Consider the following 24,526-nt stretch of genomic DNA (forward strand, 5'->3'; position numbering starts at 1 on the left):
AATTAGCCAGAATTTTATATTCTTGTAAACAACCAACAACTAAAGACAGTTAGTATTTAATAAAATGTAAAATCTTGCAAAACATCCTAAATATTTGCATTTAAATATGTAAGAATTTTAACCTCAAAATTAAATTAGTAATTTTAAAGAGCCGTAACGATGTGGCCCTGTGGTGTAACGGTTAGCACTGTGGACTTTGAATCCATCGATCCGAGTTCAAATCTCGGCAGGACCTTTAAAGTTATTTTTTAAAAGCAATTTTTAAATAACTGTTTTGTTCTTTCAAGTTTGGCGCTATAATCTCCTGCAGAGCCAGCACTTTTTCAGCAGAATAATTATCGGGCAATTATAATCTATATAATATACCAAACTGCTAAAAGGCAACACAAGACTGGGTTGAAGTAACTGATGTTACTCTAGGTTTAGGTCGCGCATTCGATTTTTTTAAAACAAATATTTTATTGATATTTTGATTCTATGAGATGCACTTAAACTACGTTAGGTTTTTATCACAAAAAAGTGTATTGTCTGCCGTAGATTTACTTCAACACACTTAAAAATACACATAAGTTACTTAAAAATAATTTTTATGGTTTCGCTGAGATTTGAACATGGACGGATGTAATCAAAGACTATAGTACTAACCGTAACACCACTGGACGTCATTGTTAAAGATATTAAAAGTTATTAATTTCACTTTAATGTTAAAATTTCTAAATCTTTTGAAGTCAACTTTTTAAATCGCATTAATATATTGCATGAATATGACGCTCAATTACCCTAAAATAATAACAAATTTAAATTATTGTGGGAATTTTTAACAAAAATTGAAATTTAAGATATTTCACTTTGTAAAATACATTTACTTGTAACTAATACATTGTCTTTCTTTAAAGGCGTTATGGCTTAGTGGTAAAGCGCCTGTCTAGTAAACAGGAGATCCTGGGTTCGATCCCCAGTAACGCCTATTTTAACACCGCACAACTATGAGAGTTCTTATAATCGTATTTTTGTTTATTTTATTTATATTTTGACGAAATCAGTTATTAATCACTTTTTGTTAGATTATGTTTTTTTAACTGATCAACGTTAACGAAATTAAGGCACTTTCTAACGATATTCACTAAAAAAAGATCTTTACTATTATACGGCTCGTTGGTCTGTACTAGATTTGGTTGTATGATTATTTCTTTGTTATACGCGGACTCCCATGTTTAATTTCCAAACGATACATGTTCAGTTTTTGTTTTTTTAAATTTGGTTTTGCCAAACCAATATATTTAATTTAAAGTTTTTAAATTTTAAACTGAAAAAGTAAAGTTAAGAGTGGTAACAAATGTGACTTTATGCCCAAGATTTCCATAAAGATAAGTAAATTTAAAATATACTATGTTACCCAACAGGGCAGATGAAATGAAAACTTTTTCGGGTACGTAATTCAATATGCAAATCATACTGACAATTTAATTTACAAAAAATATAAATAAAATAAATACAGGTTATGTTTGTGAAGCTTAAATTTATTGTTTATTTTCGGAAGAAATTAGCCAGAATTTTATATTCTTGTAAACAACCAACAACTAAAGACAGTTAGTATTTAATAAAATGTAAAATCTTGCAAAACATCCTAAATATTTGCATTTAAATATGTAAGAATTTTAACCTCAAAATTAAATTAGTAATTTTAAAGAGCCGTAACGATGTGGCCCTGTGGTGTAACGGTTAACACTGTGGACTTTGAATCCATCGATCCGAGTTTAAATCTCGGCAGGATCTTTAAAGCTATTTTTTCATTTTTTAAAAGCAATTTTTAAATAACTGTTTTGTTCTTTCAAGTTTGGCGATGTAATCTCCTGCAGAGCCAGCACTTTTTCAGCAGAATAATTATCGGGCAATTATAATCTATATAATATACCAAACTGCTAAAAGGCAACCCCAAACTGGGTCAAAGTAACTGATGTTACTCTAGGTTTAGGTCGCGCATTCGATTTTTTTAAAACAAATATTTTATTGATATTTTGATTCTATGAGATGCACTTAAACTACGTTAGGTTTTTATCACAAAAAAGTGTATTGTCTGCCGTAGATTTACTTCAACACACTTAAAAATACACATAAGTTACTTAAAAATAATTTTTATGGTTTCGCTGAGATTTGAACATGGACGGATGTAATCAAAGACTATAGTACTAACCGTAACACCACTGGACCTCATTGTTAAAGATATTAAAAGTTATTAATTTCACTTTAATGTTAAAATTTCTAAATCTTTTGAAGTCAACTTTTTAAATCGCATTAATATATTGCATGAATATGACGCTCAATTACCCTAAAATAATAACAAATTTAAATTATTGTGGGAATTTTTAACAAAAATTGAAATTTAAGATATTTCACTTTGTAAAATACATTTACTTGTAACTAATACATTGTCTTTCTTTAAAGGCGTTATGGCTTAGTAGTAAAGCGCCTGTCTAGTAAACAGGAGATCCTGGGTTCGATCCCCAGTAACGCCTATTTTAACACCGCACAACTATGAGAGTTCTTATAATCGTATTTTTGTTTATTTTATTTATATTTTGACGAAATCAGTTATTAATCACTTTTTGTTAGATTATGTTTTTTTAACTGATCAACGTTAACGAAATTAAGGCACTTTCTAACGATATTCACTAAAAAAAGATCTTTACTATTATACGGCTCGTTGGTCTGTACTAGATTTGGTTGTATGATTATTTCTTTGTTATACGCGGACTCCCATGTTTAATTTCAAAACGATACATGTTCAGTTTTTGTTTTTTTAAATTTGGTTTTGCCAAACCAATATATTTAATTTAAAGTTTTTTAAATTTTAAACTGAAAAAGTAAAGTTGAGAGTGGTAACAAATGTGACTTTATGCCCAAGATTTCCATAAAGATAAGTAAATTTAAAATATACTATGTTACCCAACAGGGCAGATGAAATGAAAACTTTTTCGGGTACGTAATTCAATATGCAAATCATACTGACAATTTAATTTACAAAAAATATAAATAAAATAAATACAGGTTATGTTTGTGAAGCTTAAATTTATTGTTTATTTTCGGAAGAAATTAGCCAGAATTTTATATTCTTGTAAACAACCAACAACTAAAGACAGTTAATATTTAATAAAATGTAAAATCTTGCAAAACATCCTAAATATTTGCATTTAAATATGTAAGAATTTTAACTTCAAAATTAAATTAGTAATTTTAAAGAGCCTTAACGATGTGGCCCTGTGGTGTAACGGTTAGCACTGTGGGCTTTGAATCCATCGATCCGAGTTCAAATCTCGGCAGGACCTTTAAAGTTATTTTTTAAAAGCAATTTTAAATAACTGTTTTGTTCTTTAAGGTTGGCGCTATAATCTCCTGCAGAGCCAGCACTTTTTCAGCAGAATAATTATCGGGCAATTATAATCTATATAATATACCAAACTGCTAAAAGGCAACCCCAGACTGGGTCAAAGTAACTGATGTTACTCTAGGTTTAGGTAGCGCATTCGATTTTTTTAAAACAAATATTTTATTGATATTTTGATTCTATGAGATGCACTTAAACTACGTTAGGTTTTTATCACAAAAAAGTGTATTGTCTGCCTTAGATTTACTTCAACACACTTAAAAATACACATAAGTTACTTAAAAATAATTTTTATGGTTTCGCTGAGATTTGAACATGGACGGATGTAATCAAAGACTATAGTACTAACCGTAACACCACTGGACGTCATTGTTAAAGATATTAAAAGTTATTAATTTCACTTTAATGTTAAAATTTCTAAATCTTTTGAAGTCAACTTTTTAAATCGCATTAATATATTGCATGAATATGACGCTCAATTACCCTAAAATAATAACAAATTTAAATTATTGTGGGAATTTTTAACAAAAATTGAAATTTAAGATATTTCACTTTGTAAAATACATTTACTTGTAACTAATACATTGTCTTTCTTTAAAGGCGTTATGGCTTAGTGGTAAAGCGCCTGTCTAGTAAACAGGAGATCCTGGGTTCGATCCCCAGTAACGCCTATTTTAACACCGCACAACTATGAGAGTTCTTATAATCGTTTTTTTGTTTATTTTATTTATATTTTGACGAAATCAGTTATTAATCACTTTTTGTTAGATTATGTTTTTTTAACTGATCAACGTTAACGAAATTAAGGCACTTTCTAACGATATTCACTAAAAAAAGATCTTTACTATTATACGGCTCGTTGGTCTGTACTAGATTTGGTTGTATGATTATTTCTTTGTTATACGCGGACTCCCATGTTTAATTTCAAAACGATACATGTTCAGTTTTTGTTTTTTTAAATTTGGTTTTGCCAAACCAATATATTTAATTTAAAGTTTTTTAAATTTTAAACTGAAAAAGTAAAGTTGAGAGTGGTAACAAATGTGACTTTATGCCCAAGATTTTCATAAAGATAAGTAAATTTAAAATATACTATGTTACCCAACAGGGCAGATGAAATGAAAACTTTTTCGGGTACGTAATTCAATATGCAAATCATACTGACAATTTAATTTACAAAAAATATAAATAAAATAAATACAGGTTATGTTTGTGAAGCTTAAATTTATTGTTTATTTTCGGAAGAAATTAGCCAGAATTTTATATTCTTGTAAACAACCAACAACTAAAGACAGTTAGTATTTAATAAAATGTAAAATCTTGCAAAACATCCTAAATATTTGCATTTAAATATGTAAGAATTTTAACCTCAAAATTAAATTAGTAATTTTAAAGAGCCGTAACGATGTGGCCCTGTGGTGTAACGGTTAACACTGTGGACTTTGAATCCATCGATCCGAGTTTAAATCTCGGCAGGACCTTTAAAGTTATTTTTTCATTTTTTAAAAGCAATTTTTAAATAACTGTTTTGTTCTTTCAAGTTTGGCGCTATAATCTCCTGCAGAGCCAGCACTTTTTCAGCAGAATAATTATCGGGCAATTATAATCTATATAATATACCAAACTGCTAAAAGGCAACACAAGACTGGGTTGAAGTAACTGATGTTACTCTAGGTTTAGGTCGCGCATTCGATTTTTTTAAAACAAATATTTTATTGATATTTTGATTCTATGAGATGCACTTAAACTACGTTAGGTTTTTATCACAAAAAAGTGTATTGTCTGCCTTAGATTTACTTCAACACACTTAAAAATACACATAAGTTACTTAAAAATAATTTTTATGGTTTCGCTGAGATTTGAACATGGACGGATGTAATCAAAGACTATAGTACTAACCGTAACACCACTGGACGTCATTGTTACAGATATTAAAAGTTATTAATTTCACTTTAATGTTAAAATTTCTAAATCTTTTGAAGTCAACTTTTTAAATCGCATTAATATATTGCATGAATATGACGCTCAATTACCCTAAAATAATAACAAATTTAAATTATTGTGGGAATTTTTAACAAAAATTGAAATTTAAGATATTTCACTTTGTAAAATACATTTACTTGTAACTAATACATTGTCTTTCTTTAAAGGCGTTATGGCTTAGTGGTAAAGCGCCTGTCTAGTAAACAGGAGATCCTGGGTTCGATCCCCAGTAACGCCTATTTTAACACCGCACAACTATGAGAGTTCTTATAATCGTATTTTTGTTTATTTTATTTATATTTTGACGAAATCAGTTATTAATCACTTTTTGTTAGATTATGTTTTTTTAACTGATCAACGTTAACGAAATTAAGGCACTTTCTAACGATATTCACTAAAAAAAGATCTTTACTATTATACGGCTCGTTGGTCTGTACTAGATTTGGTTGTATGATTATTTCTTTGTTATACGCGGACTCCCATGTTTAATTTCAAAACGATACATGTTCAGTTTTTGTTTTTTTAAATTTGGTTTTGCCAAACCAATATATTTAATTTAAAGTTTTTAAATTTTAAACTGAAAAAGTAAAGTTGAGAGTGGTAACAAATGTGACTTTATGCCCAAGATTTCCATAAAGATAAGTAAATTTAAAATATACTATGTTACCCAACAGGGCAGATGAAATGAAAACTTTTTCGGGTACGTAATTCAATATGCAAATCATACTGACAATTTAATTTACAAAAAATATAAATAAAATAAATACAGGTTATGTTTGTGAAGCTTAAATTTATTGTTTATTTTCGGAAGAAATTAGCCAGAGTTTTATATTCTTGTAAACAACCAACAACTAAAGACAGTAAGTATTTAATAAAATGTAAAATCTTGCAAAACATCCTAAATATTTGCATTTAAATATGTAAGAATTTTAACCTCAAAATTAAATTAGTAATTTTAAAGAGCCGTAACGATGTGGCCCTGTGGTGTAACGGTTAGCACTGTGGACTTTGAATCCATCGATCCGAGTTCAAATCTCGGCAGGACCTCTAAAGTTATTTTTTCATTTTTTAAAAGCAATTTTTAAATAACTGTTTTGTTCTTTCAAGTTTGGCGCTATAATCTCCTGCAGAGCCAGCACTTTTTCAGCAGAATAATTATCGGGCAATTATAATCTATATAATATACCAAACTGCTAAAAGGCAACACAAGACTGGGTTGAAGTAACTGATGTTACTCTAGGTTTAGGTCGCGCATTCGATTTTTTTAAAACAAATATTTTATTGATATTTTGATTCTATGAGATGCACTTAAACTACGTTAGGTTTTTATCACAAAAAAGTGTATTGTCTGCCGTAGATTTACTTCAACACACTTAAAAATACACATAAGTTACTTAAAAATAATTTTTATGGTTTCGCTGAGATTTGAACATGGACGGATGTAATCAAAAACTATAGTACTAACCGTAACACCACTGGACGTCATTGTTAAAGATATTAAAAGTTATTAATTTCACTTTAATGTTAAAATTTCTAAATCTTTTGAAGTCAACTTTTTAAATCGCATTAATATATTGCATGAATATGACGCTCAATTACCCTAAAATAATAACAAATTTAAATTATTGTGGGAATTTTTAACAAAAATTGAAATTTAAGATATTTCACTTTGTAAAATACATTTACTTGTAACTAATACATTGTCTTTCTTTAAAGGCGTTATGGCTTAGTGGTAAAGCGCCTGTCTAGTAAACAGGAGATCCTGGGTTCGATCCCCAGTAACGCCTATTTTAACACCGCACAACTATGAGAGTTCTTATAATCGTATTTTTGTTTATTTTATTTATATTTTGACGAAATCAGTTATTAATCACTTTTTGTTAGATTATGTTTTTTTAACTGATCAACGTTAACGAAATTAAGGCACTTTCTAACGATATTCACTAAAAAAAGATCTTTACTATTATACGGCTCGTTGGTCTGTACTAGATTTGGTTGTATGATTATTTCTTTGTTATACGCGGACTCCCATGTTTAATTTCAAAACGATACATGTTCAGTTTTTGTTTTTTTAAATTTGGCTTTGCCAAACCAATATATTTAATTTAAAGTTTTTAAATTTTAAACTGAAAAAGTAAAGTTAAGAGTGATAACAAATGTGACTTTATGCCCAAGATTTCCATAAAGATAAGTAAATTTAAAATATACTATGTTACCCAACAGGGCAGATGAAATGAAAACTTTTTCGGGTACGTAATTCAATATGCAAATCATACTGACAATTTAATTTACAAAAAATATAAATAAAATAAATACAGATTATGTTTGTGAAGCTTAAATTTATTGTTTATTTTCGGAAGAAATTAGCCAGAGTTTTATATTCTTGTAAACAACCAACAACTAAAGACAGTAAGTATTTAATAAAATGTAAAATCTTGCAAAACATCCTAAATATTTGCATTTAAATATGTAAGAATTTTAACCTCAAAATTAAATTAGTAATTTTAAAGAGCCGTAACGAGGTGGCCCTGTGGTGTAACGGTTAGCACTGTGGACTTTGAATCCATCGATCCGAGTTCAAATCTCGGCAGGACCTTTAAAGTTATTTTTTAAAAGCAATTTTTAAATAACTGTTTTGTTCTTTCAAGTTTGGCGCTATAATCTCCTGCAGAGCCAGCACTTTTTCAGCAGAATAATTATCGGGCAATTATAATCTATATAATATACCAAACTGCTAAAAGGCAAAACAAGACTGGGTTGAAGTAACTGATGTTACTCTAGGTTTAGGTCGCGCATTCGATTTTTTTAAAACAAATATTTTATTGATATTTTGATTCTATGAGATGCACTTAAACTACGTTAGGTTTTTATCACAAAAAAGTGTATTGTCTGCCGTAGATTTACTTCAACACACTTAAAAATACACATAAGTTACTTAAAAATAATTTTTATGGTTTCGCTGAGATTTGAACATGGACGGATGTAATCAAAAACTATAGTACTAACCGTAACACCACTGGACGTCATTGTTAAAGATATTAAAAGTTATTAATTTCACTTTAATGTTAAAATTTCTAAATCTTTTGAAGTCAACTTTTTAAATCGCATTAATATATTGCATGAATATGACGCTCAATTACCCTAAAATAATAACAAATTTAAATTATTGTGGGAATTTTTAACAAAAATTGAAATTTAAGATATTTCACTTTGTAAAATACATTTACTTGTAACTAATACATTGTCTTTCTGTAAAGGCGTTATGGCTTAGTGGTAAAGCGCCTGTCTAGTAAACAGGAGATCCTGGGTTCGATCCCCAGTAACGCCTATTTTAACACCGCACAACTATGAGAGTTCTTATAATCGTATTTTTGTTTATTTTATTTATATTTTGACGAAATCAGTTATTAATCACTTTTTGTTAGATTATGTTTTTTTAACTGATCAACGTTAACGAAATTAAGGCACTTTCTAACGATATTCACTAAAAAAAGATCTTTACTATTATACGGCTCGTTGGTCTGTACTAGATTTGGTTGTATGATTATTTCTTTGTTATACGCGGACTCCCATGTTTAATTTCAAAACGATACATGTTCAGTTTTTGTTTTTTTAAATTTGGTTTTGCCAAACCAATATATTTAATTTAAAGTTTTTAAATTTTAAACTGAAAAAGTAAAGTTAAGAGTGATAACAAATGTGACTTTATGCCCAAGATTTCCATAAAGATAAGTAAATTTAAAATATACTATGTTACCCAACAGGGCAGATGAAATGAAAACTTTTTCGGGTACGTAATTCAATATGCAAATCATACTGACAATTTAATTTACAAAAAATATAAATAAAATAAATACAGGTTATGTTTGTGAAGCTTAAATTTATTGTTTATTTTCGGAAGAAATTAGCCAGAGTTTTATATTCTTGTAAACAACCAACAACTAAAGACAGTAAGTATTTAATAAAATGTAAAATCTTGCAAAACATCCTAAATATTTGCATTTAAATATGTAAGAATTTTAACCTCAAAATTAAATTAGTAATTTTAAAGAGCCGTAACGATGTGGCCCTGTGGTGTAACGGTTAGCACTGTGGACTTTGAATCCATCGATCCGAGTTCAAATCTCGGCAGGACCTCTAAAGTTATTTTTTCATTTTTTAAAAGCAATTTTTAAATAACTGTTTTGTTCTTTCAAGTTTGGCGCTATAATCTCCTGCAGAGCCAGCACTTTTTCAGCAGAATAATTATCGGGCAATTATAATCTATATAATATACCAAACTGCTAAAAGGCAACACAAGACTGGGTTGAAGTAACTGATGTTACTCTAGGTTTAGGTCGCGCATTCGATTTTTTTAAAACAAATATTTTATTGATATTTTGATTCTATGAGATGCACTTAAACTACGTTAGGTTTTTATCACAAAAAAGTGTATTGTCTGCCGTAGATTTACTTCAACACACTTAAAAATACACATAAGTTACTTAAAAATAATTTTTATGGTTTCGCTGAGATTTGAACATGAACGGATGTAATCAAAGACTATAGTACTAACCGTAACACCACTGGACGTCATTGTTAAAGATATTAAAAGATATTAATTTCACTTTAATGTTAAAATTTCTAAATCTTTTGAAGTCCAATTTTTAAATCGCATTAATATATTGCATGAATATGACGCTCAATTACCCTAAAATAATAACAAATTTAAATTATTGTGGGAATTTTTAACAAAAATTGAAATTTAAGATATTTCACTTTGTAAAATACATTTACTTGTAACTAATACATTGTCTTTCTTTAAAGGCGTTATGGCTTAGTGGTAAAGCGCCTGTCTAGTAAACAGGAGATCCTGGGTTCGATCCCCAGTAACGCCTATTTTAACACCGCACAACTATGAGAGTTCTTATAATCGTATTTTTGTTTATTTTATTTATATTTTGACGAAATCAGTTATTAATCACTTTTTGTTAGATTATGTTTTTTTAACTGATCAACGTTAACGAAATTAAGGCACTTTCTAACGATATTCACTAAAAAAAGATCTTTACTATTATACGGCTCGTTGGTCTGTACTAGATTTGGTTGTATGATTATTTCTTTGTTATACGCGGACTCCCATGTTTAATTTCAAAACGATACATGTTCAGTTTTTGTTTTTTTAAATTTGGCTTTGCCAAACCAATATATTTAATTTAAAGTTTTTTAAATTTTAAACTGAAAAAGTAAAGTTAAGAGTGGTAACAAATGTGACTTTATGCCCAAGATTTCCATAAAGATAAGTAAATTTAAAATATACTATGTTACCCAACAGGGTAGATGAAATGAAAACTTTTTCGGGTACGTAATTCAATATGCAAATCATACTGACAATTTAATTTACAAAAAATATAAATAAAATAAATACAGATTATGTTTGTGAAGCTTAAATTTATTGTTTATTTTCGGAAGAAATTAGCCAGAATTTTATATTCTTGTAAACAACCAACAACTAAAGACAGTTAGTATTTAATAAAATGTAAAATCTTGCAAAACATCCTAAATATTTGCATTTAAATATGTAAGAATTTTAACCTCAAAATTAAATTAGTAATTTTAAAGAGCCGTAACGTTGTGGCCCTGTGGTGTAACGGTTAGCACTGTGGACTTTGAATCCATCGATCCGAGTTCAAATCTCGGCAGGACCTTTAAAGTTATTTTTTAAAAGCAATTTTTAAAAAACTGTTTTGTTCTTTCAAGTTTGGCGCTATAATCTCCTGCAGAGCCAGCACTTTTTCAGCAGAATAATTATCGGGCAATTATAATCTATATAATATACCAAACTGCTAAAAGGCAAAACAAGACTGGGTTGAAGTAACTGATGTTACTCTAGGTTTAGGTCGCGCATTCGATTTTTTTAAAACAAATATTTTATTGATATTTTGATTCTATGAGATGCACTTAAACTACGTTAGGTTTTTATCACAAAAAAGTGTATTGTCTGCCGTAGATTTACTTCAACACACTTAAAAATACACATAAGTTACTTAAAAATAATTTTTATGGTTTCGCTGAGATTTGAACATGGACGGATGTAATCAAAAACTATAGTACTAACCGTAACACCACTGGACGTCATTGTTAAAGATATTAAAAGTTATTAATTTCACTTTAATGTTAAAATTTCTAAATCTTTTGAAGTCAACTTTTTAAATCGCATTAATATATTGCATGAATATGACGCTCAATTACCCTAAAATAATAACAAATTTAAATTATTGTGGGAATTTTTAACAAAAATTGAAATTTAAGATATTTCACTTTGTAAAATACATTTACTTGTAACTAATACATTGTCTTACTTTAAAGGCGTTATGGCTTAGTGGTAAAGCGCCTGTCTAGTAAACAGGAGATCCTGGGTTCGATCCCCAGTAACGCCTATTTAAACACCGCACAACTATGAGAGTTCTTATAATCGTATTTTTGTTTATTTTATTTATATTTTGACGAAATCAGTTATTAATCACTTTTTGTTAGATTATGTTTTTTTAACTGATCAACGTTAACGAAATTAAGGCACTTTCTAACGATATTCACTAAAAAAAGATCTTTACTATTATACGGCTCGTTGGTCTGTACTAGATTTGGTTGTATGATTATTTCTTTGTTATACGCGGACTCCCATGTTTAATTTCAAAACGATACATGTTCAGTTTTTGTTTTTTTAAATTTGGTTTTGCCAAACCAATATATTTAATTTAAAGTTTTTAAATTTTAAACTGAAAAAGTAAAGTTAAGAGTGATAACAAATGTGACTTTATGCCCAAGATTTCCATAAAGATAAGTAAATTTAAAATATACTATGTTACCCAACAGGGCAGATGAAATGAAAACTTTTTCGGGTACGTAATTCAATATGCAAATCATACTGACAATTTAATTTACAAAAAATATAAATAAAATAAATACAGGTTATGTTTGTGAAGCTTAAATTTATTGTTTATTTTCGGAAGAAATTAGCCAGAGTTTTATATTCTTGTAAACAACCAACAACTAAAGACAGTAAGTATTTAATAAAATGTAAAATCTTGCAAAACATCCTAAATATTTGCATTTAAATATGTAAGAATTTTAACCTCAAAATTAAATTAGTAATTTTAAAGAGCCGTAACGATGTGGCCCTGTGGTGTAACGGTTAGCACTGTGGACTTTGAATCCATCGATCCGAGTTCAAATCTCGGCAGGACCTCTAAAGTTATTTTTTCATTTTTTAAAAGCAATTTTTAAATAACTGTTTTGTTCTTTCAAGTTTGGCGCTATAATCTCCTGCAGAGCCAGCACTTTTTCAGCAGAATAATTATCGGGCAATTATAATCTATATAATATACCAAACTGCTAAAAGGCAACACAAGACTGGGTTGAAGTAACTGATGTTACTCTAGGTTTAGGTCGCGCATTCGATTTTTTTAAAACAAATATTTTATTGATATTTTGATTCTATGAGATGCACTTAAACTACGTTAGGTTTTTATCACAAAAAAGTGTATTGTCTGCCGTAGATTTACTTCAACACACTTAAAAATACACATAAGTTACTTAAAAATAATTTTTATGGTTTCGCTGAGATTTGAACATGGACGGATGTAATCAAAGACTATAGTACTAACCGTAACACCACTGGACGTCATTGTTAAAGATATTAAAAGATATTAATTTCACTTTAATGTTAAAATTTCTAAATCTTTTGAAGTCCAATTTTTAAATCGCATTAATTTATTGCATGAATATGACGCTCAATTACCCTAAAATAATAACAAATTTAAATTATTGTGGGAATTTTTAACAAAAATTGAAATTTAAGATATTTCACTTTGTAAAATACATTTACTTGTAACTAATACAATGTCTTTCTTTAAAGGCGTTATGGCTTAGTGGTAAAGCGCCTGTCTAGTAAACAGGAGATCCTGGGTTCGATCCCCAGTAACGCCTATTTTAACACCGCACAACTATGAGAGTTCTTATAATCGTATTTTTGTTTTATTTATTTATTTTTTGACGAAATCAGTTATTAATCACTTTTTGTTAGATTATGTTTTTTTAACTGATCAACGTTAACGAAATTAAGGCACTTTCTAACGATATTCACTAAAAAAAGATCTTTACTATTATACGGCTCGTTGGTCTGTACTAGATTTGGTTGTATGATTATTTCTTTGTTATACGCGGACTCCCATGTTTAATTTCAAAACGATACATGTTCAGTTTTTGTTTTTTTAAATTTGGTTTTGCCAAACCAATATATTTAATTTAAAGTTTTTTAAATTTTAAACTGAAAAAGTAAAGTTGAGAGTGGTAACAAATGTGACTTTATGCCCAAGATTTCCATAAAGATAAGTAAATTTAAAATATACTATGTTACCCAACAGGGCAGATGAAATGAAAACTTTTTCGGGTACGTAATTCAATATGCAAATCATACTGACAATTTAATTTACAAAAAATATAAATAAAATAAATACAGGTTATGTTTGTGAAGCTTAAATTTATTGTTTATTTTCGGAAGAAATTAGCCAGAATTTTATATTCTTGTAAACAACCAACAACTAAAGACAGTTAGTATTTAATAAAATGTAAAATCTTGCAAAACATCCTAAATATTTACATTTAAATATGTAAGAATTTTAACCTCAAAATTAAATTAGTAATTTTAAAGAGCCGTAAAGATGTGGCCCTGTGGTGTAACGGTTAGCACTGTGGACATTGAATCCATCGATCCGAGTTCAAATCTCGGCAGGACCTTCAAAGTTATTTTTTAAAAGCAATTTTTAAATAACTGTTTTGTTCTTTCAAGTTTGGCGCTATAATCTCCTGCAGAGCCAGCACTTTTTCAGCAGAATAATTATCGGGCAATTATAATCTATATAATATACCAAACTGCTAAAAGGCAACACAAGACTGGGTTGAAGTAACTGATGTTACTCTAGGTTTAGGTCGCGCATTCGATTTTTTTAAAACAAATATTTTATTGATATTTTGATTCTATGAGATGCACTTAAACTACGTTAGGTTTTTATCACAAAAAAGTGTATTGTCTGCCTTAGATTTACTTCAACACACTTAAAAATACACATAAGTTACTTAAAAATAATTTTTATGGTTTCGCTGAGATTTGAACATGGACGGATGTAATCAAAGACTATACCGTAACACCACTGGACGTCATTGTTACAGATATTAAAAGTTATTAATTTCACTTTAATGTTAAAATTTCTAAATCTTTTGAAGTCAACTTTTTAAATCGCATTAATATATTGCATGAATATGACGCTCAATTACCCTAAAATAATAACAAATTTAAATTATTGTGGGAATTTTTAACAAAAATTGAAATTTAAGATATTTCACTTTGTAAAATACATTTACTTGTAACTAATACATTGTCTTTCTTTAAAGGCGTTATGGCTTAGTGGTAAAGCGCCTGTCTAGTAAACAGGAGATCCTGGGTTCGATCCCCAGTAACGCCTATTTTAACACCGCACAACTATGAGAGTTCTTATAATCGTATTTTTGTTTATTTTATTTATATTTTGACGAAATCAGTTATTAATCACTTTTTGTTAGATTATGTTTTTTTAACTGATCAACGTTAACGAAATTAAGGCACTTTCTAACGATATTCACTAAAAAAAGATCTTTACTATTATACGGCTCGTTGGTCTGTACTAGATTTGGTTGTATGATTATTTCTTTGTTATACGCGGACTCCCATGTTTAATTTCAAAACGATACATGTTCAGTTTTTGTTTTTTTAAATTTGGTTTTGCCAAACCAATATATTTAATTTAAAGTTTTTTAAATTTTAAACTGAAAAAGTAAAGTTGAGAGTGGTAACAAATGTGACTTTATGCCCAAGATTTCCATAAAGATAAGTAAATTTAAAATATACTATGTTACCCAACAGGTCAGATGAAATGAAAACTTTTTCGGGTACGTAATTCAATATGCAAATCATACTGACAATTTAATTTACAAAAAATATAAATAAAATAAATACAGGTTATGTTTGTGAAGCTTAAATTTATTGTTTATTTTCGGAAGAAATTAGCCAGAATTTTATATTCTTGTAAACAACCAACAACTAAAGACAGTTAGTATTTAATAAAATGTAAAATCTTGCAAAACATCCTAAATATTTGCATTTAAATATGTAAGAATTTTAACCTCAAAATTAAATTAGTAATTTTAAAGAGCCGTAACGATGTGGCCCTGTGGTGTAACGGTTAGCACTGTGGACTTTGAGTCCATCGATCCGAGTTCAAATCTCGGCAGGACCTTTAAAGTTATTTTTTAAAAGCAATTTTTAAATAACTGTTTTGTTCTTTCAAGTTTGGCGCTATAATCTCCTGCAGAGCCAGCACTTTTTTAGCAGAATAATTATCGGGCAATTATAATCTATATAATATACCAAACTGCTAAAAGGCAACACAAGACTGGGTTGAAGTAACTGATGTTACTCTAGGTTTAGGTCGCGCATTCGATTTTTTTAAAACAAATATTTTATTGATATTTTGATTCTATGAGATGCACTTAAACTACGTTAGGTTTTTATCACAAAAAAGTGTATTGTCTGCCGTAGATTTACTTCAACACACTTAAAAATACACATAAGTTACTTAAAAATAATTTTTATGGTTTCGCTGAGATTTGAACATGGACGGATGTAATCAAAGACTATAGTACTAACCGTAACACCACTGGACGTCATTGTTAAAGATATTAAAAGTTATTAATTTCACTTTAATGTTAAAATTTCTAAATCTTTTGAAGTCAACTTTTTAAATCGCATTAATATATTGCATGAATATGACGCTCAATTACCCTAAAATAATAACAAATTTAAATTATTGTGGGAATTTTTAACAAAAATTGAAATTTAAGATATTTCACTTTGTAAAATACATTTACTTGTAACTAATACATTGTCTTTCTTTAAAGGCGTTATGGCTTAGTGGTAAAGCGCCTGTCTAGTAAACAGGAGATCCTGGGTTCGATCCCCAGTAACGCCTATTTTAACACCGCACAACTATGAGAGTTCTTATAATCGTATTTTTGTTTATTTTATTTATATTTTGACGAAATCAGTTATTAATCACTTTTTGTTAGATTATGTTTTTTTAACTGATCAACGTTAACGAAATTAAGGCACTTTCTAACAATATTCACTAAAAAAAGATCTTTACTATTATACGGCTCGTTGGTCTGTACTAGATTTGGTTGTATGATTATTTCTTTGTTATACGCGGACTCCCATGTTTAATTTCAAAACGATACATGTTCAGTTTTTGTTTTTTTAAATTTGGTTTTGCCAAACCAATATATTTAATTTAAAGTTTTTTAAATTTTAAACTGAAAAAGTAAAGTTGAGAGTGGTAACAAATGTGACTTTATGCCCAAGATTTCCATAAAGATAAGTAAATTTAAAATATACTATGTTACCCAACAGGGCAGATGAAATGAAAACTTTTTCGGGTACGTAATTCAATATGCAAATCATACTGACAATTTAATTTACAAAAAATATAAATAAAATAAATACAGGTTATGTTTGTGAAGCTTAAATTTATTGTTTATTTTCGGAAGAAATTAGCCAGAATTTTATATTCTTGTAAACAACCAACAACTAAAGACAGTTAGTATTTAATAAAATGTAAAATCTTGCAAAACATCCTAAATATTTGCATTTAAATATGTAAGAATTTTAACCTCAAAATTAAATTAGTAATTTTAAAGAGCCGTAACGATGTGGCCCTGTGGTGTAACGGTTAGCACTGTGGACTTTGAATCCATCGATCCGAGTTCAAATCTCGGCACGACCTTTAAAGTTAATTTTTAAAAGCAATTTTTAAATAACTGTTTTGTTCTTTCAAGTTTGGCGCTATAATCTCCTGCAGAGCCAGCACTTTTTCAGCAGAATAATTATCGGGCAATTATAATCTATATAATATACCAAACTGCTAAAAGGCAACACAAGACTGGGTTGAAGTAACTGATGTTACTCTAGGTTTAGGTCGCGCATTCGATTTTTTTAAAACAAATATTTTATTGATATTTTGATTCTATGAGATGCACTTAAACTACGTTAGGTTTTTATCACAAAAAAGTGTATTGTCTGCCTTAGATTTACTTCAACACACTTAAAAATACACATAAGTTACTTAAAAATAATTTTTATGGTTTCGCTGAGATTTGAACATGGACGGATGTAATCAAAGACTATAGTACTAACCGTAACACCACTGGACGTCATTGTTAAAGATATTAAAAGTTATTAATTTCACTTTAATGTTAAAATTTCTAAATCTTTTGAAGTCAACTTTTTAAATCGCATTAATATATTGCATGAATATGACGCTCAATTACCCTAAAATAATAACAAATTTAAATTATTGTGGGAATTTTTAACAAAAATTGAAATTTAAGATATTTCACTTTGTAAAATACATTTACTTGTAACTAATACATTGTCTTTCTTTAAAGGCGTTATGGCTTAGTGGTAAAGCGCCTGTCTAGTAAACAGGAGATCCTGGGTTCGATCCCCAGTAACGCCTATTTTAACACCGCACAACTATGAGAGTTCTTATAATCGTATTTTTGTTTATTTTATTTATATTTTGACGAAATCAGTTATTAATCACTTTTTGTTAGATTATGTTTTTTTAACTGATCAACGTTAACGAAATTAAGGCACTTTCTAACGATATTCACTAAAAAAAGATCTTTACTATTATACGGCTCGTTGGTCTGTACTAGATTTGGTTGTATGATTATTTCTTTGTTATACGCGGACTCCCATGTTTAATTTCAAAACGATACATGTTCAGTTTTTGTTTTTTTAAATTTGGTTTTGCCAAACCAATATATTTAATTTAAAGTTTTTTAAATTTTAAACTGAAAAAGTAAAGTTGAGAGTGGTAACAAATGTGACTTTATGCCTAAGATTTCCATAAAGATAAGTAAATTTAAAATATACTATGTTACCCAACAGGGCAGATGAAATGAAAACTTTTTCGGGTACGTAATTCAATATGCAAATCATACTGACAATTTAATTTACAAAAAATATAAATAAAATAAATACAGGTTATGTTTGTGAAGCTTAAATTTATTGTTTATTTTCGGAAGAAATTAGCCAGAATTTTATATTCTTGTAAACAACCAACAACTAAAGACAGTTAGTATTTAATAAAATGTAAAATCTTGCAAAACATCCTAAATATTTGCATTTAAATATGTAAGAATTTTAACCTCAAAATTAAATTAGTAATTTTAAAGAGCCGTAACGATGTGGCCCTGTGGTGTAACGGTTAGCACTGTGGACTTTGAATCCATCGATCCGAGTTCAAATCTCGGCAGGACCTTTAAAGTTATTTTTTAAAAGCAATTTTTAAATAACTGTTTTGTTCTTTCAAGTTTGGCGCTATAATCTCCTGCAGAGCCAGCACTTTTTCAGCAGAATAATTATCGGGCAATTATAATCTATATAATATACCAAACTGCTAAAAGGCAACACAAGACTGGGTTGAAGTAACTGATGTTACTCTAGGTTTAGGTCGCGCATTCGATTTTTTTAAAACAAATATTTTATTGATATTTTGATTCTATGAGATGCACTTAAACTACGTTAGGTTTTTATCACAAAAAAGTGTATTGTCTGCCATAGATTTACTTCAACACACTTAAAAATACACATAAGTTACTTAAAAATAATTTTTATGGTTTCGCTGAGATTTGAACATGGACGGATGTAATCAAAGACTATAGTACTAACCGTAACACCACTGGACCTCATTGTTAAAGATATTAAAAGTTATTAATTTCACTTTAATGTTAAAATTTCTAAATCTTTTGAAGTCAACTTTTTAAATCGCATTAATATATTGCATGAATATGACGCTCAATTACCCTAAAATAATAACAAATTTAAATTATTGTGGGAATTTTTAACAAAAATTGAAATTTAAGATATTTCACTTTGTAAAATACATTTACTTGTAACTAATACATTGTCTTTCTTTAAAGGCGTTATGGCTTAGTGGTAAAGCGCCTGTCTAGTAAACAGGAGATCCTGGGTTCGATCCCCAGTAACGCCTATTTTAACACCGCACAACTATGAGAGTTCTTATAATCGTATTTTTGTTTATTTTATTTATATTTTGACGAAATCAGTTATTAATCACTTTTTGTTAGATTATGTTTTTTTAACTGATCAACGTTAACGAAATTAAGGCACTTTCTAACAATATTCACTAAAAAAAGATCTTTACTATTATACGGCTCGTTGGTCTGTACTAGATTTGGTTGTATGATTATTTCTTTGTTATACGCGGACTCCCATGTTTAATTTCAAAACGATACATGTTCAGTTTTTGTTTTTTTTAATTTGGTTTTGCCAAACCAATATATTTAATTTAAAGTTTTTTAAATTTTAAACTGAAAAAGTAAAGTTGAGAGTGGTAACAAATGTGACTTTATGCCCAAGATTTCCATAAAGATAAGTAAATTTAAAATATACTATGTTACCCAACAGGGCAGATGAAATGAAAACTTTTTCGGGTACGTAATTCAATATGCAAATCATGCTGACAATTTAATTTACAAAAAATATAAATAAAATAAATACAGGTTATGTTTGTGAAGCTTAAATTTATTGTTTATTTTCGGAAGAAATTAGCCAGAATTTTATATTCCTGTAAACAACCAACAACTAAAGACAGTTAGTATTTAATAAAATGTAAAATCTTGCAAAACATCCTAAATATTTGCATTTAAATATGTAAGAATTTTAACCTCAAAATTAAATTAGTAATTTTAAAGAGCCGTAACGATGTGGCCCTGTGGTGTAACGGTTAGCACTGTGGACTTTGAATCCATCGATCCGAGTTCAAATCTCGGCAGGACCTTTAAAGTTATTTTTTAAAAGCAATTTTTAAATAACTGTTTTGTTCTTTCAAGTTTGGCGCTATAATCTCCTGCAGAGCCAGCACTTTTTCAGCAGAATAATTATCGGGCAATTATAATCTATATAATATACCAAACTGCTAAAAGGCAACACAAGACTGGGTTGAAGTAACTGATGTTACTCTAGGTTTAGGTCGCGCATTCGATTTTTTTAAAACAAATATTTTATTGATATTTTGATTCTATGAGATGCACTTAAACTACGTTAGGTTTTTATCACAAAAAAGTGTATTGTCTGCCGTAGATTTACTTCAACACACTTAAAAATACACATAAGTTACTTAAAAATAATTTTTATGGTTTCGCTGAGATTTGAACATGGACGGATGTAATCAAAGACTATAGTACTAACCGTAACACCACTGGACGTCATTGTTAAAGATATTAAAAGTTATTAATTTCACTTTAATGTTAAAATTTCTAAATCTTTTGAAGTCAACTTTTTAAATCGCATTAATATATTGCATGAATATGACGCTCAATTACCCTAAAATAATAACAAATTTAAATTATTGTGGGAATTTTTAACAAAAATTGAAATTTAAGATATTTCACTTTGTAAAATACATTTACTTGTAACTAATACATTGTCTTTCTTTAAAGGCGTTATGGCTTAGTGGTAAAGCGCCTGTCTAGTAAACAGGAGATCCTGGGTTCGATCCCCAGTAACGCCTATTTTAACACCGCACAACTATGAGAGTTCTTATAATCGTATTTTTGTTTATTTTATTTATATTTTGACGAAATCAGTTATTAATCACTTTTTGTTAGATTATGTTTTTTTAACTGATCAACGTTAACGAAATTAAGGCACTTTCTAACGATATTCACTAAAAAAAGATCTTTACTATTATACGGCTCGTTGGTCTGTACTAGATTTGGTTGTATGATTATTTCTTTGTTATACGCGGACTCCCATGTTTAATTTCAAAACGATACATGTTCAGTTTTTGTTTTTTTAAATTTGGTTTTGCCAAACCAATATATTTAATTTAAAGTTTTTTAAATTTTAAACTGAAAAAGTAAAGTTAAGAGTGGTAACAAATGTGACTTTATGCCCAAGATTTCCATAAAGATAAGTAAATTTAAAATATACTATGTTACCCAACAGGGCAGATGAAATGAAAACTTTTTCGGGTACGTAATTCAATATGCAAATCATACTGACAATTTAATTTACAAAAAATATAAATAAAATAAATACAGGTTATGTTTGTGAAGCTTAAATTTATTGTTTATTTTCGGAAGAAATTAGCCAGAATTTTATATTCCTGTAAACAACCAACAACTAAAGACAGTTAGTATTTAATAAAATGTAAAATCTTGCAAAACATCCTAAATATTTGCATTTAAATATGTAAGAATTTTAACCTCAAAATTAAATTAGTAATTTTAAAGAGCCGTAACGATGTGGCCCTGTGGTGTAACGGTTAGCACTGTGGACTTTGAATCCATCGATCCGAGTTCAAATCTCGGCAGGACCTTTAAAGTTATTTTTTAAAAGCAATTTTTAAATAACTGTTTTGTTCTTTCAAGTTTGGCGCTATAATCTCCTGCAGAGCCAGCACTTTTTCAGCAGAATAATTATCGGGCAATTATAATCTATATAATATACCAAACTGCTAAAAGGCAACACAAGACTGGGTTGAAGTAACTGATGTTACTCTAGGTTTAGGTCGCGCATTCGATTTTTTTAAAACAAATATTTTATTGATATTTTGATTCTATGAGATGCACTTAAACTACGTTAGGTTTTTATCACAAAAAAGTGTATTGTCTGCCGTAGATTTACTTCAACACACTTAAAAATACACATAAGTTACTTAAAAATAATTTTTATGGTTTCGCTGAGATTTGAACATGGACGGATGTAATCAAAGACTATAGTACTAACCGTAACACCACTGGACGTCATTGTTAAAGATATTAAAAGTTATTAATTTCACTTTAATGTTAAAATTTCTAAATCTTTTGAAGTCAACTTTTTAAATCGCATTAATATATTGCATGAATATGACGCTCAATTACCCTAAAATAATAACAAATTTAAATTATTGTGGGAATTTTTAACAAAAATTGAAATTTAAGATATTTCACTTTGTAAAATACATTTACTTGTAACTAATACATTGTCTTTCTTTAAAGGCGTTATGGCTTAGTGGTAAAGCGCCTGTCTAGTAAACAGGAGATCCTGGGTTCGATCCCCAGTAACGCCTATTTTAACACCGCACAACTATGAGAGTTCTTATAATCGTTTTTTTGTTTATTTTATTTATATTTTGACGAAATCAGTTATTAATCACTTTTTGTTAGATTATGTTTTTTTAACTGATCAACGTTAACGAAATTAAGGCACTTTCTAACGATATTCACTAAAAAAAGATCTTTACTATTATACGGCTCGTTGGTCTGTACTAGATTTGGTTGTATGATTATTTCTTTGTTATACGCGGACTCCCATGTTTAATTTCAAAACGATACATGTTCAGTTTTTGTTTTTTTAAATTTGGTTTTGCCAAACCAATATATTTAATTTAAAGTTTTTTAAATTTTAAACTGAAAAAGTAAAGTTGAGAGTGGTAACAAATGTGACTTTATGCCCAAGATTTCCATAAAGATAAGTAAATTTAAAATATACTATGTTACCCAACAGAGCAGATGAAATGAAAACTTTTTCGGGTACGTAATTCAATATGCAAATCATACTGACAATTTAATTTACAAAAAATATAAATAAAATAAATACAGGTTATGTTTGTGAAGCTTAAATTTATTGTTTATTTTCGGAAGAAATTAGCCAGAATTTTATATTCTTGTAAACAACCAACAACTAAAGACAGTTAGTATTTAATAAAATGTAAAATCTTGCAAAACATCCTAAATATTTGCATTTAAATATGTAAGAATTTTAACCTCAAAATTAAATTAGTAATTTTAAAGAGCCGTAACGATGTGGCCCTGTGGTGTAACGGTTAGCACTGTGGACTTTGAATCCATCGATCCGAGTTCAAATCTCGGCAGGACCTTTAAAGTTATTTTTTAAAAGCAATTTTTAAATAACTGTTTTGTTCTTTCAAGTTTGGCGCTATAATCTCCTGCAGAGCCAGCACTTTTTCAGCAGAATAATTATCGGGCAATTATAATCTATATAATATACCAAACTGCTAAAAGTCAACACAAGACTGGGTTGAAGTAACTGATGTTACTCTAGGTTTAGGTCGCGCATTCGATTTTTTTAAAACAAATATTTTATTGATATTTTGATTCTATGAGATGCACTTAAACTACGTTAGGTTTTTATCACAAAAAAGTGTATTGTCTGCCGTAGATTTATTTCAACACACTTAAAAATACACATAAGTTACTTAAAAGTAATTTTTATGGTTTCGCTGAGATTTGAACATGGACGGATGTAATCAAAGACAATAGTACTAACCGTAACACCACTGGACGTCATTGTTAAAGATATTAAAAGTTATTAATTTCACTTTAATGTTAAAATTTCTAAATCTTTTGAAGTCCAATTTTTAAATCGCATTAATATATTGCATGAATATGACGCTCAATTACCCTAAAATAATAACAAATTTAAATTATTGTGGGAATTTTTAACAAAAATTGAAATTTAAGATATTTCACTTTGTAAAATACATTTACTTGTAACTAATACATTGTCTTTCTTTAAAGGCGTTATGGCTTAGTGGTAAAGCGCCTGTCTAGTAAACAGGAGATCCTGGGTTCGATCCCCGGTAACGCCTATTTTAACACCGCACAACTATAAGAGTTCTTATAATCGTATTTTTGTTTATTTTATTTATATTTTGACGAAATCAGTTATTAATCACTTTTTGTTAGATTATGTTTTTTTAACTGATCAACGTTAACGAAATTAAGGCACTTTCTAACGATATTCACTAAAAAAAGATCTTTACCATTATACGGCTCGTTGGTCTGTACTAGATTTGGTTGTATGATTATTTCTTTGTTATACGCGGACTCCCATGTTTAATTTCAAAACGATACATGTTCAGTTTTTGTTTTTTTAAATTTGGTTTTGCCAAACCAATATATTTAATTTAAAGTTTTTTAAATTTTAAACTGAAAAAGTAAAGTTGAGAGTGGTAACAAATGTGACTTTATGCCCAAGATTTCCATAAAGAT

At 28.7% G+C, this 24,526-nt stretch overlaps 28 non-coding genes across 28 annotated transcripts; all 28 read left to right on the plus strand.

Moving 5' to 3' along the window:
• The first annotated feature begins 163 nt into the window (after positions 1–163).
• Trnaq-uug (transfer RNA glutamine (anticodon UUG)) lies at positions 164–235 on the plus strand. The gene has a single exon. It is a non-coding gene; the product is annotated as a tRNA-Gln (tRNA).
• A 660-nt stretch (positions 236–895) lies between these two features.
• Trnat-agu (transfer RNA threonine (anticodon AGU)) lies at positions 896–967 on the plus strand. Its single transcript has one exon. It is a non-coding gene; the product is annotated as a tRNA-Thr (tRNA).
• A 1,477-nt stretch (positions 968–2,444) lies between these two features.
• On the plus strand, positions 2,445–2,516 carry Trnat-agu (transfer RNA threonine (anticodon AGU)). The gene has a single exon. It is a non-coding gene; the product is annotated as a tRNA-Thr (tRNA).
• A 738-nt stretch (positions 2,517–3,254) lies between these two features.
• Trnaq-uug (transfer RNA glutamine (anticodon UUG)) lies at positions 3,255–3,326 on the plus strand. Its single transcript has one exon. It is a non-coding gene; the product is annotated as a tRNA-Gln (tRNA).
• Positions 3,327–3,984: 658 nt separating this feature from the next.
• Trnat-agu (transfer RNA threonine (anticodon AGU)) lies at positions 3,985–4,056 on the plus strand. Its single transcript has one exon. It is a non-coding gene; the product is annotated as a tRNA-Thr (tRNA).
• A 738-nt stretch (positions 4,057–4,794) lies between these two features.
• Trnaq-uug (transfer RNA glutamine (anticodon UUG)) lies at positions 4,795–4,866 on the plus strand. Its single transcript has one exon. It is a non-coding gene; the product is annotated as a tRNA-Gln (tRNA).
• A 668-nt stretch (positions 4,867–5,534) lies between these two features.
• On the plus strand, positions 5,535–5,606 carry Trnat-agu (transfer RNA threonine (anticodon AGU)). Its single transcript has one exon. It is a non-coding gene; the product is annotated as a tRNA-Thr (tRNA).
• Positions 5,607–6,343: 737 nt separating this feature from the next.
• Positions 6,344–6,415, plus strand: Trnaq-uug (transfer RNA glutamine (anticodon UUG)). The gene has a single exon. It is a non-coding gene; the product is annotated as a tRNA-Gln (tRNA).
• Positions 6,416–7,083: 668 nt separating this feature from the next.
• Positions 7,084–7,155, plus strand: Trnat-agu (transfer RNA threonine (anticodon AGU)). Its single transcript has one exon. It is a non-coding gene; the product is annotated as a tRNA-Thr (tRNA).
• Positions 7,156–7,892: 737 nt separating this feature from the next.
• On the plus strand, positions 7,893–7,964 carry Trnaq-uug (transfer RNA glutamine (anticodon UUG)). The gene has a single exon. It is a non-coding gene; the product is annotated as a tRNA-Gln (tRNA).
• A 660-nt stretch (positions 7,965–8,624) lies between these two features.
• Positions 8,625–8,696, plus strand: Trnat-agu (transfer RNA threonine (anticodon AGU)). The gene has a single exon. It is a non-coding gene; the product is annotated as a tRNA-Thr (tRNA).
• Positions 8,697–9,433: 737 nt separating this feature from the next.
• Trnaq-uug (transfer RNA glutamine (anticodon UUG)) lies at positions 9,434–9,505 on the plus strand. Its single transcript has one exon. It is a non-coding gene; the product is annotated as a tRNA-Gln (tRNA).
• Positions 9,506–10,173: 668 nt separating this feature from the next.
• Positions 10,174–10,245, plus strand: Trnat-agu (transfer RNA threonine (anticodon AGU)). The gene has a single exon. It is a non-coding gene; the product is annotated as a tRNA-Thr (tRNA).
• Positions 10,246–10,983: 738 nt separating this feature from the next.
• Positions 10,984–11,055, plus strand: Trnaq-uug (transfer RNA glutamine (anticodon UUG)). The gene has a single exon. It is a non-coding gene; the product is annotated as a tRNA-Gln (tRNA).
• A 660-nt stretch (positions 11,056–11,715) lies between these two features.
• On the plus strand, positions 11,716–11,787 carry Trnat-agu (transfer RNA threonine (anticodon AGU)). The gene has a single exon. It is a non-coding gene; the product is annotated as a tRNA-Thr (tRNA).
• A 737-nt stretch (positions 11,788–12,524) lies between these two features.
• Trnaq-uug (transfer RNA glutamine (anticodon UUG)) lies at positions 12,525–12,596 on the plus strand. Its single transcript has one exon. It is a non-coding gene; the product is annotated as a tRNA-Gln (tRNA).
• A 668-nt stretch (positions 12,597–13,264) lies between these two features.
• Positions 13,265–13,336, plus strand: Trnat-agu (transfer RNA threonine (anticodon AGU)). The gene has a single exon. It is a non-coding gene; the product is annotated as a tRNA-Thr (tRNA).
• A 1,463-nt stretch (positions 13,337–14,799) lies between these two features.
• Positions 14,800–14,871, plus strand: Trnat-agu (transfer RNA threonine (anticodon AGU)). Its single transcript has one exon. It is a non-coding gene; the product is annotated as a tRNA-Thr (tRNA).
• A 1,470-nt stretch (positions 14,872–16,341) lies between these two features.
• On the plus strand, positions 16,342–16,413 carry Trnat-agu (transfer RNA threonine (anticodon AGU)). The gene has a single exon. It is a non-coding gene; the product is annotated as a tRNA-Thr (tRNA).
• Positions 16,414–17,883: 1,470 nt separating this feature from the next.
• Trnat-agu (transfer RNA threonine (anticodon AGU)) lies at positions 17,884–17,955 on the plus strand. The gene has a single exon. It is a non-coding gene; the product is annotated as a tRNA-Thr (tRNA).
• Positions 17,956–18,693: 738 nt separating this feature from the next.
• Positions 18,694–18,765, plus strand: Trnaq-uug (transfer RNA glutamine (anticodon UUG)). The gene has a single exon. It is a non-coding gene; the product is annotated as a tRNA-Gln (tRNA).
• A 660-nt stretch (positions 18,766–19,425) lies between these two features.
• Trnat-agu (transfer RNA threonine (anticodon AGU)) lies at positions 19,426–19,497 on the plus strand. Its single transcript has one exon. It is a non-coding gene; the product is annotated as a tRNA-Thr (tRNA).
• Positions 19,498–20,235: 738 nt separating this feature from the next.
• Trnaq-uug (transfer RNA glutamine (anticodon UUG)) lies at positions 20,236–20,307 on the plus strand. Its single transcript has one exon. It is a non-coding gene; the product is annotated as a tRNA-Gln (tRNA).
• Positions 20,308–20,967: 660 nt separating this feature from the next.
• Trnat-agu (transfer RNA threonine (anticodon AGU)) lies at positions 20,968–21,039 on the plus strand. Its single transcript has one exon. It is a non-coding gene; the product is annotated as a tRNA-Thr (tRNA).
• A 738-nt stretch (positions 21,040–21,777) lies between these two features.
• Positions 21,778–21,849, plus strand: Trnaq-uug (transfer RNA glutamine (anticodon UUG)). Its single transcript has one exon. It is a non-coding gene; the product is annotated as a tRNA-Gln (tRNA).
• Positions 21,850–22,509: 660 nt separating this feature from the next.
• Positions 22,510–22,581, plus strand: Trnat-agu (transfer RNA threonine (anticodon AGU)). Its single transcript has one exon. It is a non-coding gene; the product is annotated as a tRNA-Thr (tRNA).
• A 738-nt stretch (positions 22,582–23,319) lies between these two features.
• On the plus strand, positions 23,320–23,391 carry Trnaq-uug (transfer RNA glutamine (anticodon UUG)). Its single transcript has one exon. It is a non-coding gene; the product is annotated as a tRNA-Gln (tRNA).
• Positions 23,392–24,051: 660 nt separating this feature from the next.
• On the plus strand, positions 24,052–24,123 carry Trnat-agu (transfer RNA threonine (anticodon AGU)). The gene has a single exon. It is a non-coding gene; the product is annotated as a tRNA-Thr (tRNA).
• Positions 24,124–24,526: the final 403 nt, after the last annotated feature.

Source organism: Corella eumyota, chromosome 7 (genome assembly GCF_963082875.1).
Source record: "Corella eumyota chromosome 7, kaCorEumy4.1, whole genome shotgun sequence".
In the NCBI taxonomy this organism is placed as follows: domain Eukaryota; kingdom Metazoa; phylum Chordata; class Ascidiacea; order Phlebobranchia; family Corellidae; genus Corella; species Corella eumyota.